Source organism: Aphelocoma coerulescens, chromosome 5 (genome assembly GCF_041296385.1).
Source record: "Aphelocoma coerulescens isolate FSJ_1873_10779 chromosome 5, UR_Acoe_1.0, whole genome shotgun sequence".
NCBI classification, from domain to species: Eukaryota; Metazoa; Chordata; class Aves; order Passeriformes; family Corvidae; genus Aphelocoma; species Aphelocoma coerulescens.
The window spans coordinates 54,093,075-54,107,142 of NC_091019.1; the positions used below are offsets into that span (position 1 = coordinate 54,093,075).

General features: G+C 39.8%; 1 long non-coding RNA gene across 1 annotated transcript; it reads left to right on the forward strand.

The window, feature by feature from the left end:
* The first annotated feature begins 6,435 nt into the window (after positions 1 to 6,435).
* LOC138110863 (uncharacterized) lies at positions 6,436 to 11,713 on the forward strand. The gene is made up of 3 exons (XR_011151121.1): positions 6,436 to 6,561; positions 10,496 to 10,597; positions 11,618 to 11,713. It is a non-coding gene; the product is annotated as an uncharacterized lncRNA (long non-coding RNA).
* Positions 11,714 to 14,068: the final 2,355 nt, after the last annotated feature.

A 14,068-nucleotide genomic window follows, 5' to 3' on the forward strand; every position in this document is an offset into this window, starting at 1 on the left:
CAGCTTGGGGAAATATTTGCAAGTCATGTATATGTATATGTATTTTTTGCTAACTACTGCTCAGTGTACTTTTATTTATCTGTCTGATCTAGGTGAGAAAAATTAATTTCTCTAGGCATTTGTCTCTAAATTCTCTATGTGTAGCTGAACCTCAACTAATGACATCCAGATAAAAATCTGAAGCTAGATGATGATGACACTTCTGTGCCTTGCCAGACCTTTTTTCCCCACCATAAGCCCTGTGTACATACCAGAGAGCAGTCCTGATGCAAACTCTCCTAACTTAAACTTTGTGAAAGTCCTGACCACAGCCCTGACTTGCTGGCTTCTGACTCACCTCTGGCCGTGAGGAAACATGCCAGGTAAAACCTGGAGAGACTGTGTCTCTGCCCTCTTGACAAGATCAGAGAGGTTTTGAGTAAGGTATTTGCTTGAAACCTAGGTTGTTAAGTGACACAAACTTAAAAAAATCCCACAAACATAAACCTCCACAATTGGTGTTAACATAATTTTTTTCCAAGAAAAACTTTTCCTTCTACTATTTAGTAATTTTTCTTTGCCAGTGGCTGACTAGCTTGAAGTCTTTGAAACACTGAGCTTTCTATAAAATCCAAATAATTCTCTGTAAATCAAAGTACTTGGCATGCTTGCTGCAAAGCCTGAAGCTTTTTTTTTTTTAAGGTAATCTCTAGAAAGTAGTTTGTACTCATGTTTTCACAGTGATTAAATATGCAAAGTAATTTTCATGATTATCACCCCGTTCTGAACCAAATCAGATGCGGCTATGCTTCTCTTTGTACAAAGCCAGTTATTGGATCAGATTCCAAAACAAATCCCCTGAATTTGGCGGATCATCATTTTAAAAGGGGGCTTGTTAAGGTAATGATTAAATTAAACCACCCCTTTAAGAATATTTAGATCTGGTCCGCCAAGCGGAACGGTCTAATGGTTTTTAAATTAGAAGCTGCGAATGCTAGTGAATTTCTTTTGTGGGTCAAGTGGGTATTAACAAATGCTAAGACTGTTCTCTCTTTTGTCATCACCTTGAAATCTGCAAAGAAGAGTGAAGAGTGGGAAAGACACAAGGAGAGAAGCACTGTTGGTATTTTAACATCAGTGCTTTTAAACTAAGGGCAGCCTCAGATTTACAAGGTTGGATAGGAGAAGGTATGAGATGATGTTGCTAGTAATCTCTTTATACCTTGCTCTTGAGAAGGAAACTGAAGCTCGAATCTTCAAGGAAGTGGAGAACCCAAGTGCATTCAATTCTGGCAGTCTCAAGCTAATGCAGAGGTGCAATAGCTTGCTAACCACAGAAGCGTGGATAACAACCCCTACCTGTTGCTTCCAGATTTCTTAACCCTGTCAATTTTAAATGTGCTTTTTAGCCTCAGATGGTGCTGGGAATTTGTGGCTGGGAGAGACAGTTGTTTCCTTGTGTGGAGAGGATGGCTGGATCCTTTCCAAAGCTAGAGACTTCAGTTTCTCTTTTTGATACCCCAGGCAAACTGTTTGTCACTAGTATTTTACATCCCTCAGTCCTACCTAATACTGGAGTTCTGTGAATATTGGATTTATGGGGCATAACAATCTCCCTGGTGGGAGGAAATCCACATTAAAATATAAATCTGTCAAGTTAGGTCAAGTCACAGCTAACAAAATACCAATGCTGATATTCTGTGCTTAGTCCCTGCTTCTTTTCAGTCATACATAGGTTTCTGAAAATGGCACCACTTGGGCCAAAATTTTCCTATACTGAAATGGTTTAAAAGAAAAAAGTTGGTTAGGGGCAGAGGTGAAATTTGAGTTTCTTTCAGAAAAGTGGGGAGAGAAATACTTTTCTGTGTATTCACATGAAGGCCTCGTGACTCTTTTCTTTATGAATAGCCTTCTAAGCAAGGGTAGTGGTGGAAAGCTACAGAAAAAGACTGTAACTGGTGAGGTGCACTTCTGCAGGTGAAAAAGTCAGTTTTCAGTTGACTGAATTATGACCCTTTAGGAATTGCATGCTTTGGACAGTTTGTGTAGGGCTTTTTGCTAAGCTTGTAAAACGTGCACTCAGGGAGAGACATGCTCTGTGCTTGTGTATGTATTGAGGGAGGGAGAGAGGGCAGAATAAGTTTGCTGTGAAATGAATGATTTTCTGACCTGAAAAAGTGGTTAGGGAAAGTGGCTTACTGAGCTGAGTCCTGGGCTTATTCTCTGCAAAGCAAGTAAGCAAAGCGATCAGGCCAAGACTGATTGGTATGAAGTAGGACTTACAGAGAGAAACACCACTCCAATGAATCCAACAGACTGCCTTCATTTTATTACCAGCATCCATCTTACCCCACTTGGAATGCTACATCCAGGTCTGGGGCTCTCAACACAAGAAAAACGTGGACCTGTTGCCATGAGTCCAGAGGAAAGCCACTGAGTTGATCAGAGGGCTGGAGCAGTTCTGCTGTGAAAACGGGCTGAGAGTGGGGGTTGTTCAGCCTGGAGAGGAGAAGTTTCAGGGTCCCTTTCCCCTGCCATGTGGTCCTGGGAGAGGGGCCCGGGGGGGAGGCACGGGGTTTCCCGAGCCCCTGGTCAGCCTCATTCCCCACTGGTTGTTTTGTGTTCCCCTGCACGGGCAAGGACCCTCGGGCCCTGTGATTGCTGCAGTTGCTCAGCAGATCCTCAGCCATGCGGCTGGGGAAATAAACATCTCTGAAACATCTATCAAGAACTGGTCCATATATATTTCTTTTCCACAGGCCTCTTTGTCTGATCCACGTGTTGCAGTATCCACAGTGCAACAAATGGTGGTAATGCAGGCAGAGCAATCCCCGATCCCTAAGGACAGTGACTGATTTGTGAGTAGACTCTGGATTTCTCTTCTTGTTTTTGTTTGGCTATTCCATCTCTAAACTATGGAGGAACCATGGAAAAACTCTTGGCTCTCTCAGCCACATATGGACATTTATCTTAAACTTGAAAAGATTCTTGAACAACGATTTGTAAATTCTAGCTTAATTCAAGCTCTAAAGGAACTGAAACACTTCCTGGCATGGTTGTTTAAGAACTTTTTCTATGTTTCTTGGGATTTGATTCTTACCAAAGACTTTTGGAAGGCCATTTGGGCACAGTTAATTTCTGAGTCAAAATATTTGCCAATGGAAGAATATTTTCATGAATATTATTTAATTACCGAGACTCTTGAACAATGTCAGCTGTGTCCTTGCAAAGTTAAAACTGCTTTAGGGACCGTGCAACCCAGGCCATGTGGACCGAGCCCCCTCTGAGCAGCAGCAAGGTAGTTCCTGCATGCGGGCGGAGCGACGTGAGCTGCAGTGTCGGCGGCAGAGTGAGGCTCGCCGGGAGCCCGCCCAGCCCCGCGCAGCACGTGGTGGAGCGAGCCCCGTGAGAGGAGTGGCGTGCGGGCGGCGGCTGGCGGTGGTGGAGCGGAGCCGCGCCCAGCCAAAACGCGCGCTGGAGCAGGGCGCGGGGGGGTCGTCGCTCGGGGGCCCGGCTGAGACGTGGGTGCAGCCCCAGGCAGCGGCAGCACAGCTGAGAGCAGAGGCGGCGGCGTGCAGGGAGCTGAGCGGCGCGGCCCCGCCCGTGCGGCCCCGAATGTGACCCCGGGAAGAGCGCGTAGGCACGAGCAGCCCCGGCGGCCCCGGAAGCACTGACAACCCTGGCAGTTCCAACGTGAGCGAAAACGAAAGAGAAGGCAAAAACTCAGTGAGACAGAAAACAGCAGCCACTCGGAAAAAGGAAAAAATCACCGTAGCTAAGGTTTTAGGAATAGTAAAATGGTATAATGTTAAACAAAATTATGGTTTTATAACAAGATGTGACAACCAAGAAGACATATTTGTTCATAGAACTGCTATTAAAAAGAATAACCCTGAAAAATACATCCCAAGCTTAGAAGATAGAGAAGTAGGAGAGTTCAAAATTGTGCAAGGTAGAAAAGGGTTACAAGCAGCAGAGGTCACTGGGCCTGATGGTGTTCCTGTAAAAGGCAGTATATATGCTAAAAATCGTAGTCATGTTAGACAATATCTCCATTATAAGCCCCCCCTACAGTCTCCCTTTCCTAATCCCACCTTTCCCTTTTACCCTATATCCTATTACCCCTAGTGTATTCCCAATCCATCTTTTCACCCATGGTTTCCCTCACAAAACCATGCCTTTGCCAATTGTTTCCCCAAAAATCCCTTTCCAATGCTGAGTGGGGGATGAAGAGGGGAAGGGAAGAAATTAACTATTGTTGTTTAGAGTTCCAACATGTACAAATGGAAGAAAACCTCTCCTACCTCAGTTTCCCCACAAAGCATGCCCAGAGAGTCCTGTCGCACTTCTGTAAGCCTTAAGATGTTCCAGAGAATCTGTCTGGACATTTAAAGACTCAGGAGGGTGGCTTGTTTTGTTTTGAAACTGTCCTTGTTATCTCATGTTTATCCAGTTGTTTTCAGTGTTAAGTTCTGAATCTCTTTTTGTTAAAAATAAACGGGTGAAATGTTGTGGCCCTCCCCCCCCCCTCGCCGTGGGGTCCTGGGAGAGGGGCCCTGAGGGCACAGACACATGGGATTTCCCTGCCCCTGGTCAGCCTCATTCCCCAGTGGTTGTTTTGTGTTCCCCTGCACGGGCAAGGACCCTCGGGTCCCCGTGATTGCCTCATTTCCTCGGCAGAGCTCCGGCCATGCGGCTGGGGAAATAAACATCTCTGAAACATCTATCAAGAATCTGTCCATATATATTTCTTTTCCACGGGCCTCGATTGATATATGTGTTGCAGTATCCCCGCTGTAACAGAGAAGGTCCTGATGAGACCTTGCAGCACCTTCCAGTACCTAAAGGGGGCTGCTAGAGGGCTGGAAAGACACTTTTTACAAGGGCATGTACTGAAAATAGGACAAGGGTGAATGGCCTTAATGTAAAGGAGGGTAGGTTTAGATTCAATATTGAGATGAAATTCTTTACTTTGAGGGTGGCGAGGCAGTTGGAATAGGTTGTCCACAGAGGTTATGAACTTCTCATCCCTGGAAGTGTTGAAGGCCAGGGATGGGGCTCTGAGTAACCTGGTCCAGTGGAAAGTTCCCTGGCCACAGCAGTGGGATTGGAACTAGATGATCTTTCAGATCCCTTCCAAACCATTCTATGATTCTATTCTGTAAATTTATCTGTTAACAGAGGATCATCATCCTGTGACAATATTTTAATACACTGAAATCTTCCATTCTAAAAATTCCAGTAAAATGCTGATAGGAAGTTTGTAACTATGACAGAAATAATTAGGGGAATGTTACTATTTAACAGCTGAGAATAAAATAAAAACATCCTAGAAACCCAACTGAAAAAAATACAACAAACATTATTCAGCCTTGTTAAACAACCTGAAATCTGCTTCTTGCATATAGACATGGCAATACTTGTGGTCAATTCTAAATAACCTTCCATATCCTATGCAGTCATTTGCATTAAACCAAACAAAGATTCAGATTCTAATTTGCATGTAAGTTGTATAATAGATATTAAGCCTTTGGTTCACATTGCCACATGTAATTATTTTGGTCAAGAAACCATTACAGTGCAAAATACTAAATGGAAACTAATGTTAATAATAATTTCATATATTTTTTTCTTTTCTGAAGCAGAGAACTTCTTTCTCACTCACTAAAAAGCCTTTTGACTTTTCATAAATATGATTTTGACTCAGGAAGAATATTTCTAAAAATAATAGAAAGGGTGCAATGGGTTGTACTCAAAGCCATCATGCTGTATAGTCTAATCTGACACCACAGTGACCAGTTTGTAGTGAAAATCCTTCACAAGAAGGCCTAATTCATAATTAATGCAAAATTCATAGCAGGTTTTTTGTTCTTTCTTTAAAAGCACAGGACACTGATTATTTTAAATCTGTTTGGACTGTTCCCTTATTGCAAACTATATTTTCCCTAAAATAAAAGTGTTAACAAAGTTATCTCCTGAAGTTTTTGGTGAATAAAACCCTGAAGCACTTCTGCTTTGTACATCATCAGGGCCTGGTTAGTTTGAGAGAGAACCTGCAGTGAAGTTAATTTGCAGATAACAGTTTTTCCCAGTCCGGGCCCACCTTGGTCCCCTCTTCTATGTAACTTTCAGTTTATTGTAGAGACTATCTGTGAGCAATCACTAAGCCTGGGCCCTCATTCCTGCCTTCACCAAAGGAAAGGTGCGATTGAATCTTGGATTTTGGCTGGGGCTGACAGTTTAAAATTAACTCATCAGTTGGTCCCTATTTTCTAAGGGCAGACAAGACACTGTATTTCTGGGAAATGGGCTGCATGTTCTGTCAGGCAAACACAGTATTTCAACAGCACAACTTTAGAAGTTCATACAAGTATTATCTCAGTTTCCAACAAAAGAAAATGAGACTGAACAAAGCATATTAGTCTAAAAGACCTTCTTCTTCTCTCCAGTGTTCGGGCCTTAAACCAGAGAATCACCCTTTCTGGAAGTGGACACTGTAAGGTGAAGTTATGCTTCAGAATGCCTTTCGGAGCCTGCTGTTTCGGATATGTTGCTGTTGCTTCAGGGCAGTCATGGACAAAGGTATCCCACTTGTTCCCAAAACTGCAGACACAGAATGAGTAGCCACAATTATTTGCTGGCTGAAATCACTAGCATGAAGATGGAAAGCAGGTTGAGAGTTTGTTTTAAATTCACAAATGATGTCTCTTAAACAGGTCTCCATAAAAAATATAAAATTTCATGATAGCACAAAGAAGTAAAATGGATATAAACTCCAAGCAAGAATTTTTGTTTTATTCTATGTTTCAAACATTTGTTTGAGGTTTGAATGTGAATATTTTTAGATCACCAGTATCTCAACTGGCATCTAGCTTTCTCTGCTGAGCTATAAGGTCAAAGCTCTGCTTTTGGGTTATCTGCAGAGGGGATCTTGACTGCATATTGTGCCCTTGATCCCTGCATAAACCAGCTGTTGATGTCAGTCTGAGTTTCATGTGCAGATTAGAGCTGCGTAAGCTCTTCACAACAAAATCTGAAGTTATGCAAAAGCCTCTAGTAGTTTGCAGTTTGAATGTGGAAATAAATCCAGAAGAGGTTTATGTAGAATTTGACTCACTAGCAAACTTTTGAGTGAAAATTCAAAACTTTTTCTCTAGACTAAAAGGATTATTATTATTTTTTAATGCTTAATGCCATGGTTTTCTCCCCTGGTTTTATATGCTTTCATGGAAGGCACATGGATTAAACAAAACAAGAAGTGAGAAGCAATGCCTATACTTTTGAACATCACCAACAAATCCACAAGTTTTTAATGCAAAGTTTGAAACCCAAAAACTGGAAGATTACAAGATGGAGGAATGACATAAACCAAATGATCAATTTGAGTTCTGGATTGCAAACATTCTCCACTCACAATACAAGTGACTGGAGTCAGATTTTTTTTTCTGTCCTGGTCAGGCACTATTCAGAGCAGAACTTGAGGAGTATGAAGTGTATATATTATAAGTTGCCAGCTGATCTAAGAACTGAAACCAGTAGGAGTTGCAGTGCTGAATGAGAGTCATAAACCTGAAGGCACAGATCTTTTGTGGCAGATGAGAAAAGGAGATTCTCTCCTAAATATTTGTGAAGTAGCGATGCCTTTTGTGCAACATTTTTTGTGACTCTTGAGCAGTGTAAATTTTACCTAAAGGGACCAATTCCCAGTGTCTCTGGGTGAGTTCTTTGAACAGGGAAATCAGAACTACACACTGGGGGCTTCTATCAGAAGAGTTGCTCTTTCTCAAATAATGTCACTTAATTAAAAGCTTTAAAGATATATTTACCTTCTGAGTATTTTGGACCAAACCACTACACCTTCTCAGACAGAAATGGATGCCTTTAGAACAGTTCTAGTCTATTAGTAAATAATGTACATATGAAAAGATTTGTAAGTACATATTTAACCAAAGCAGTCATTCTGGTCTCTTAGATAATTAATATGCATTGGAGAACTTTCCATTAAAGACTTCTTCCTCTCTTCTTTTTACTTTAAAAAGTGAGGAAGTTAAATGCAAAAAATATAATATTAAAAAAAAAAACTGAATAATGATAGGCTTGGGACATAACCCATAAAAAACAGGACACCAAAACTTCATTAAAACTTAAGGCTGGAGAACTTGTTCTGTGAAGCTGATTTTCTTTTTTCTTCTTCTTTTCTTTAGCAGCTAGAATTAAAGGACAAAGTGTCAGCTTAATTTTAAATTTCCTGGCTTTGGTCCATTTGTGTTACAGCCTTAATCAGGAAGAAATAGTTCTGCTAAGGGTCATATTATTTTTGGCCCATGGAGGAATGTTCAAGGTGAACTAAAGGGCAAAGCTTTAGGTAGGATGTTACCAGAAATGAGATAGGGACCACATCTGTCCCCTCAGAAACATTATTGGCATAGGGGTGCTGCCACTGCATGGAGCCAGGGCTGTTCTAGGAGCCAGGGCTGTTCTATGAGCTGCTTGGACTCCTCTGGAGCAACTTGTCTTTCTGTTTGCCACTAGCCAACTCCTCTCATTTTAGCCCAAAACCTCTGCCTTGCTTTAATTATTTGTGAGTCACCGTTTTCTGAGGCTGTGAGCATCTGAAGGTAAGACTTTTTGCCCTTAGAGGACCAAAGGAGCTCTGATCCTAAATGGCACTTTCCAGTTACTGCACAAATGAACGTTTAGTGACCGTGCTTCGTGATGGACGTTGGGTTTGGAAGCTTGGCATGTTATTTGGAAGAGGTGTTTCTCAAATGTTTCACCTGAAACAGAAATATTTTTGTTATATTAAAGAAGTGGCAAAACAGATAATAGAGTAAAAGGGTATTTGGTTTGAGTTATAAATATGAGCATACATACTTTCTGACTTGGATCACATCTATCCAGTTTATTGAGTAAATTGTGGAGAGATTTACAACAATGTAAATTCCTTGCAACCAAGTAGAGGTTTGTAAAATCTGAAAGATTCTTGTGATTTAATGTTTTGATAAAAAAGAGCAAACAATTCACAAATGTCTTCCTACCACAGTGCAGGTCTGAAAACCCTTTGAAATCAATGCAAAGGATCCCATTGATTTAATCAGATTTTGCATCATGCTCTAACTAAATCATAAGATGCAATCAGAATTTACTCTATATCCTAAAAAAGAGATGCCTTTTTTATTTCCCTGGGCACAGAACAATAATATAATTTTACTCTGTTATGCTACTGAGAGAGTGATACACGTTGAAAGATGAATTCTGATCTCTTAAAGTAGCATTAAGCCAGGGTGTCTTTCACGTTTTCATACTGATATCTGAGGAAGCACTTTTTGCTTCATGTGAACTGTTAGCATAATGGCACTGAAATTTAGAATGAATATAATTCCTGCTGTACCAAGGCCCTTATGAAAACAAGACTGTTTATTTTGTGAGGCTGTCCTGGCAAACCAAGGCTTAAAAATGAGAAATAAATGCTCTTCAATTTTACAAGAGTGTTGTGCCTCTGAGCTCTGCATTTTTTCTAAACCTCAGGATAGTGTAAGAAGAACCAGTAGTAGGGAGGCAAGCTTCCATAGCTTTCATATCAGAGAAGAAATGACCACAGCTCTGTAATAAAGGGCAAGGACGTTCATTTGACTTGTTGGTTTACTTTATTATAGGGATGCCATTCATGTTTCTATAATTAAACTTGTTTCAGCGCCTCCATTATAAACTTTTTTTTTCCTTGCTGAAGCAAATGCTGGCACGCTCCATCTGTTTCAGTGTCCTGGAGTGCCTTGTTTTTATGTTGTTTCTTGTTTTTTTTTTTTTCTTGGGGGGTGGTTGATTGTTGGGGTTTTTTTCCCTCCTTCATTTTGGAAAGGTTTAGTCTTAATTCTAAGAATGAAACTTGTATAAATTTCATGCCTCTTTCATATCTGTATCTCTGGAGGTGTCATCATACATCATTCTCATTCTTGTAACAGAAAATATGCATTTTTAATGGGTCCTGGACTTAGAATTAGAAAACTAATCTTATATTTTTAGTTCTGCAAGATATTGTCTTGCTGTACTTCTGCACTGATGAGCTCAGCAGGTGTTTCTTCAGCAAATTCTTTCTGTGTCTTGATGCTACGACTCATGAGCTCTGGTGGTACTTGTTGGGGGGACTGAAGTTGCCAATGTCATAGAGAAGAAAGCTGAAGGGTCATTGTGCCTATTTTGCAAGTACCATAGTTCCCAGTCTGTGTGTGTCCTTAAAACAGAGGCAGTAGCTAACGAACCGATATTTTGTATGGTAAGGATGGTAGGCAGGTGGGAAAAATAATCTCTTTGATACTTGCCATAAATCACCAGAGCTTATCAGGCTCATCAGTGCCCTCAGTATGCCAGCTGTAAATTACAGTTTTGTATGTCTCTTTTTGTCTGTCTTCCCCGCCTAGGTATCTTTTCAGTTTAAGGTAGGAACCGCAAGTATGTGCACATGTGTGTGAATGAGTAGAGAGGGGTTATCTTTAGCTTCCTTGTATTTCTTACCAAGGTAAAACACAACTGTCAAGCTTGGAGAGACTCACTTGTCCCATGAGTAGTTTACCTGATCCACAAATCCACAGCTTGGAAGTCTGGCCCTAAAGCTTTTCAGGTATGTAAATCCAATTCTTAACTGCATAAGCACTTTTGAGGTACTTGCTCCATGCTTGAAAATTAGTCTTTAGACCACACCAATATATTTTCTTGGTGTCAGTCCCCTTTTCAGGGTTGATTCCCTCATGTACAGGTGCAGACAGGCACTCCATGTGCATTGGGAAGGATTGATACACCAATGGTGAGAATTCAGGTGTGTGCACCCACTTGAGGGCCACATCCAGGAGTCACTTTGTGATGTTACACTACTGTGTTCAGTATTTGCATTTAACACTTTTAAAATGAGAGAAGAATAAGGGATGAGAAATGCAGAGGCTAATGTTTCAGTTGTGTGGTTCCCACAATTTTACCTATTCAAACATGTTTAAAAAAAGAAGTTTCCTACTCAGACTCATCCTAATGTGCCATTTTATTATAAAACCAGAATCCTTTTGAGATTTTTTTTCTTGCATTCAATGGTTTGGAACACTGACAATATAAAGAGTTCCTGTTTAGATAATACTTTGTGGCAAACTAGAATATATATTTCAGCCAGAAAAGTGATTGCAACTTCTGCTGCATTAAAAAAAAAAACAAAAACAAAAACAAAAAAAGCCAAGAAAATGAACCTTTCATATACCAGTTGTCATATTTCAAAGATTTTTTGTGTTACTGCATTTAGATGCAATTAAGACTCTAGATTATCTTACTTGTACTGAGTAAACACAGTTCCACTGCCAGTCTAGGTTAGTTTTCTCTCTAGATTGTTTTTCACTATTTCATTGGATGATTTTTTTATAGATTTCTCTCTTCAATAAAAGTCCTTGCTTTCACTAATATAACATTAATTTGTGATTGATCTGTTCTGAGGTGGAGAAATAAGGTCAAAACATATATTGGCATCCTGATGGCTTGAGCTGGTCACTGCCAGCTCCTGATCAGCAGCCAACTTTTCAATTAAGAGGTGAGAGTGATCTGTGCTGGTTTTGCTATTTATCTCATCTCTGAGGAGCGACACATTTTGCCTTTCTGAAAACAGCTCTGAAGACTCTGCAGTTCAAGTTAATTTTGATCAGTGGCTGATCTCCGCCTCATATCTGAAAAGTTCACTGGGGTTCTCAGCACCATCCAAATGCTTGGAGGTAAGAGTATGAAACACAGAAAATTATCAGAGGAGTAATGATGATAATATCAGAAGAAGATAGACTTGTGAGGCAGCTAAGATATTATAATCCAAAAAATTGTTATGGGTAATTTTCTTCTCATAACCTGAGGACACAAACTTTATTACTCTTTAAAGTCCAATATTGCACCAATTAAATTCCAGCTTAAGAACTAAGGTTTCCAGTCCACTTTTCATTTCAAAATGTGTCTCCTATTTTTGTTCTCAGAAGTCCCATAAGAACAACTTTTTATTCTTTCTTTTTTTATCTTCATATTTTCTATAATTAAAAAGCATGAAGGAATATTATGTTACAGAAATTTTGCCAATGTGCTTTTGGTTTTGCAAAAGCACATACTTAAAATCATGCTATTTTCTCACACAAGAAGTAATATATTTTGAAAAAGAAAGGAAACAAACTTCAAGCCCTTTTCTTTTTCTCTTGCTGCATTTAACTTTTCTACCTCACAGCTCAGATTGACTTTTTTAATCAAAGCAGTAATGGAAGAACAGTCCTTACACTCAAATGCAATCACATTTAATCATATTTAATATCCTTATTTCTCAGGTGATCAGACTTTAAAAATTTGATTGCTTTAGTTTGATTTAAAACTTAAGGTAGGTCAAACCCAATAAAAAAGGTGTATTTTTGTTTTTAGTGTGTTCCAGTTGTGTGGTTTCTTAACATGCTTGAGCTTTTGGCTGTTGTATTTCTGGAAAAAAGAATTCTGAGCACCCTCTCAGTGGAAATGGGCAGAGAATAAAATGATACAATTTTAACCAAATATGATACATTTTTTGGTAAGAAAAAATAAATTGATTTGATGATACACTGATCTTTGTCCTACAAAAAAAAACTTCAATTCAGTCTGAATATATTTAGTTATCGTCTTCTGTTGTCCGCAAACTTGTTTCACAAATAGGTTCAGTGGAATGGGTTTCTGAGTTGTTTTACTCCATAATAAATCCAAAACAATTCCAGATGACATTGAAATCTCTCATCTCTGTCTGCAGTCTTCATTTTCAGTCTGTAAACAAAGGACTGTAGCTGAGGTCATGACTCCTATCAGTTTTTTTTGTCTACAATAAAGCCATTGCCTTTGTTGCAATTGCCCTGTAAGTTCCAGACCATAACCTAACACACAAACTGCTTACTTCCTACTTGTATTAATGTGAAGGTAAACTGTGTACTGAGCATGTCAGACTTTCTTTTCATGAACTGTACCTGGTTTCCTTTAATCTCAAACTGGATTCTGCACTTCATATGGGAGCACACTAGCTGAAAGTTCCTGTTATGAGCACCAATCATGATGCTGAAACATGCCCAAAGGCTATATGCTTTAAGAGCAAAACTTTAGGGACCCATTTGTCCTGTAAACAAACACTCCCTTGAAATCTTCTGAGTGCTTATGGTGCTTATGGTCAGTCTTACTTCCATGAGAATGAATAGAACAATTATGCTTTCATATAGACTGAGACTGCAGAATATGGTAAAACTTGATCCTCCCAGTCCAGCAGCATACATAAAATTTGCTAAGCCACAGAAGTGAGCAAAACTAATGAAATGTTCCATTCCTTGTTAATTTGATGCATGTGTTCCGGGTGGGTGAGAAGGAACAGAGCAGGAAAGGGCAGGCTTGTGCCAAAGTTCAGGGTCAAGTCACTATAGAGTTTTAGCACAATCTTGGAGATTGATCTTAGGATTCCTGGAGCTGTTAGACTATGATGATTTGACAGGCATATGTAAACTATAGGAAAGTTCCTTCTGAGATATATTGTTACAGCAATGAAAGGTAATCAGAAAGTATGCTTGTTGTCTGTGTTGATGTAGTGGATCAGTCTTATGTGGAAAGACTATTATTTCATTAACTTATCATCAAGCTGAATTTATAAAAGGATGGACACTGCTTGAGAGTCTGGTATGCCTCAGACTAAAGCTTTGTAGCTTCAAGGTCACATTAACATAGTTTTATTGTTACTTTTTTCAGTGCAGACCTGTTATCCGAAGAGCAGATATTACCTTCTGTGAAATTCATTATATGTGATAAATTAAAAAAAAAAAAAAAAACACACACCTAAAAAGAGAGACTGTAGCCCCCACTTGGAAAGGAATACCATCCATATAACCTATTCCTGGTTGCTGCTGGTGCATCTGTACCTAGTTTTGCCACAGGACCTGTGAGACAAATTTGAAATTGTAAAGTGCCCGGCAGGGGAGTGCGTTTGTAAGCTTGCAGTGTGGCTTTTCTGTACTGACTTTCGTTATGTCCCCTCTGTTTGCAGCTTGTCCATTTGTGGGGCATTAAGAACCATGTAATTAAAAAAAAA